The sequence below is a fragment of the Mustela nivalis genome (assembly GCF_964662115.1).
Source record: "Mustela nivalis genome assembly, chromosome: 7".
In the NCBI taxonomy this organism is placed as follows: domain Eukaryota; kingdom Metazoa; phylum Chordata; class Mammalia; order Carnivora; family Mustelidae; genus Mustela; species Mustela nivalis.
The window spans coordinates 111,422,586-111,426,464 of record NC_139026.1 but is presented as its reverse complement, the minus strand read 5'-3'; the positions used below and the strand labels follow the sequence as shown (position 1 = coordinate 111,426,464).

The window sequence follows — 3,879 nt, the reverse complement described above, 5'->3', positions numbered from 1 at the left end:
CCAGTCCCAGCCACGAACCCCGGCGTTACCATGAATCCTGCCGTCTTCCTATCCTTACCCGACCTCAGATGCTCCCTGCTGCTCCTGGTAACCTGGGTTTTTACTCCTGTAACAACTGAAATAAGTCTTGATACAGAGAATATAGATGACATTTTAATTTTTCAATTTCAGACAATGCTGATGTTGCTTTAGTAAATTTTTATGCTGACTGACCCCACCCACCTATCCCAGATGGGAGAGATTTAAGAATGCTAAAAGAGGAAAGAGCCACTTGAAAGCAAGAGATTGAAGATACAGATTGTGTCTCCTTGATATATTCTAGGACATCTCCTTAGGAAGTCAGGTGTCGTTTCAGCCAAATGTTGCATCCAATTTTTGAGGAAGCTTCTAATGTCATTAAAGAAGAATATCCCAATGAAAATCAAGTAGTGTTTGCCAGAGTTGATTGTGATCAGCACTCTGATATAGCCCAGAGATATAGGATAAGCAAATACCCAACCCTCAAATTATTTTGTAATGGGATGATGATGAAGAGAGAATACAGGGGCCAGCGCTCAGTGAAAGCTCTTGCAGATTACATCAGGCAACAAAAAAGCGACCCTGTTCAAGAACTTCATGACTTAGCAGAAATCACCACTCTTGATCGCAGCAAAAGAAATATCATTGGATATTTTGAGCAAAAGGATTCAGAAAACTATAGAGTTTTTGAAAGAGTAGCAAATATTTTGCACGATGATTGTGCCTTCCTTTCTGCATTTGGAGCTGTTTCAAAACCAGAAAGATACAGTGGAGACAACATAATCTACAAACCACCCGGGCATTCTGCTCCAGATATGGTATACTTGGGATCTATGACAAATTTCGATGGGACTTACAATTGGATTCAAGATAAATGTGTTCCTCTTGTTCGAGAAATAACATTTGAAAATGGAGAGGAATTGACAGAAGAAGGACTGCCTTTTCTCATACTCTTCCACATGAAAGAAGATACGGAAAGTTTAGAAATATTCCAGAATGAAGTAGCCCGACAATTAATAAGTGAAAAAGGTACAATAAACTTTTTGCATGCGGACTGTGACAAATTTAGACATCCACTTTTGTACATACAGAAAACTCCAGCAGACTGCCCTGTCATAGCTATTGACAGCTTTAGGCACATGTATGTGTTTGGAGACTTCAGGGATGTATTAATTCCTGGAAAACTCAAGCAATTCGTATTTGACTTACATTCTGGAAAATTGCACAGAGAATTCCATCATGGTCCTGACCCAACTGATATAGCCCCAGGACAGCAAGTCCAAGATGTAGCAAGCAGTCCACCTGAGAGCTCCTTCCAGAAATTAGCACCCAGCGAATATAGGTATACTTTATTGAGGGATCGAGATGAGCTTTAAAAACTTGAAAAACAATTTGCAAGCCTTTCAAACAGCAGCATCAACTTACGTGGTGGAAATAGTAAACCTATATTTTCATAATTCTATGTGTATTTTTATTTTGAATAAACTAAAAGAAGTTTTGGGTTTTTAAAAAATAAATAAATAAATAAAAAATAAAACAATAGCACGTCTTGGTGCAGCTGGGCTTATAAGGCGGGGGCCACTCATGGGGTGGCGCTGTGGGGTTAGAATGCGGAAGTGGCGTAATCCCCTCTGAGCTTTCGCTTTCGGAGTCAAAGTTTCGGGAGGAGCCCTTACGGGATTCTTCTTTCACTTGCTCAAAAACTTCCCCTCCCTGTAGTACTGCTCGCTGCAGGGGCTCTCGGGGGGATTGCAAACATACTTTCACCAGGGACCACACGGCAAGAGTGCCGGCAGCAACAGTGGGGCTTTGTCTCAAATCCTCTCCCAGATGTTCCCATTGAGATATGTTCAAGAGTCCTTCTTCTATAAACCAAGGGGCAATCTCCCCTACCTCTTTCAAGAAGGCGCGGGCTGTTTTTGATTTTAAAGGAGTGCCATTTGCTTTGAGAATATCTCTTAAAGGACCTTCCATCCTATATCTAGCAAGCTCGTTTCCCATCCTGGAAATCTTTCGTTACTATAGTCCCCGCGGAGCCTAAGTAGCTCAATTTATAATCGTCCCCAGGGAGCTTTCCCTGTCCAAAGACAGAAATGGGTGCACACTTTCCTTATCGTTGCTCTTACTTCAATTCTCGTTCTGCGTCCGGCGTCTCGGTCCCGGGTTTTCGGCACCAGATGTCGCTCTCGGCCCGCAAGAACGACCCGCAGACGAGGTGAGTGGCAAACTTCTTTATTGACAATCTTCAGCCCTGGGACCCCGTACAACGATTATAGCCCCAAATTATAGACCATAGCGGATAGAAAGCAACCAATCACCACATAACACGGCTAGTATAACACCCAATCAGAAGGGATACAGATGACTTCAGTCCGGAGCATGCAGGGTGCTCGTGTCTAATGACGTGAGCTCTCGAAACTTATTGTTCACTTACTCCTGTGCCTTTCCCATGGTCCCTGGTTAATCTTATACTAGTCCCAATACTTTAGTACAGGTTGTGCGTTCCCCTTGAGCGCCCCCACATACCATAAACATTCACCTGCCTTTCTCCTCAAGCCTCGCCTAGTACGTGACTCCTTGCTTCTGCTGCATGGCTCTCCACATTGTGCTCTGCCATTTGATGTTTTGGATGCCTATTGGCCATGGCCTGCACTTAACCCAGAGTATCCATCCTGCCTAGAGTCCATCCTTGTTCTATCTTCTTTCCTCAATTGGAAAGACACTGCCCCAAAAGGGTGTGTGCTTGAAGAAGTCTCACTAAATACACACCTTCCTATGGGAACCAGTATGGATGTCAGAAGCTAGGGCACTATATGTGACTCTTCATTTTTTCAGTGCACTTAGTTTTATCAGCTTCCATGTTTTGACCCTCTCAACAGTGTCACAAGTCCATTCTAAAGCACATTTCCTTCATTACATTCGAAGAGTTTTTGTCAGTGGTAGATTGTTTGGATAACAACAGGTCGTGCTCTGCCATTCCACATTTTGGAAGCAAAAGGACCGTGGCCTGCACTTAACTCAGAGTATTCAAACTGCCCAGAGTCCATCCTTGTTGTGTCTTCTTTACCCAACTGTGAAGACACTGCCCAGAATGGGGGTCAACCTGAAGAAGTTTCACTGAACACAGCCCTTCCTATGATCACCAGTAAGGACGTCTAAGACTAGGGTCTTGTATGTGACTCTTCATGTTTTCAGCACAGTCAGTTCCAACAGATTCCATTGTCGACCCTCTCCAAACTGTTGCAACTCCATCCTAAAGCACACTTTCTCACTACATTGGAAGAGCTTCTGACAGAGGTAAACTGGTTGACCACTGGTTGTACTCTGCCATTCCATGTTTGGGAAGCCTAAGGGCCGTGGCCTACACTTAACTCAGAGTATACAACCTGCCTAGAGTCTGCCCTTGTTCTATCTTCTTTCCTCAACTTTGAATACACTGCCACGAATGTGGTCCACCGAAAGAAATTTTGCTGACCACAGACAGACCTTCTTATGTTCACCAGGATGGCCGTTCGAGACTAGAGCCCTGTATGTGACTCTTCATGTTTTCCACAGTCAGTTCCAACTGCTTCCATGTTTCAACCCTCTCAAACTGTTGCTATCCTGTCCTAAGCACACATCCCTTTCCGAGTTTGAAGCCCATTCAACAGAGGTAGACAGTTTGGATGACCACAGTTCATGCTCTGCCATTTCATGGTTTGTTACCCTAAGGGTCATGGCCTGCACGTAACCCCGAGTATCCAACCTGCTTAGAGTCCATCCTTGTTCTATCTTCTTTCTTCAACTGGGAAGACACTGACATGAATGGGGGTCCACCTGAAGAAGTTTCACTGAACACAGACCTTCCTATTGTCACCAGAA

At 44.0% G+C, this 3,879-nt stretch overlaps 1 pseudogene across 1 annotated transcript; it reads left to right on the top strand.

Moving 5' to 3' along the window:
- The first annotated feature begins 314 nt into the window (after positions 1 to 314).
- On the top strand, positions 315 to 1,516 carry LOC309870151 (endoplasmic reticulum resident protein 44 pseudogene; annotated as a pseudogene). The gene has a single exon. The product of its transcript is annotated as an endoplasmic reticulum resident protein 44 pseudogene (transcript).
- The last annotated feature ends 2,363 nt before the right edge of the window (positions 1,517 to 3,879 follow it).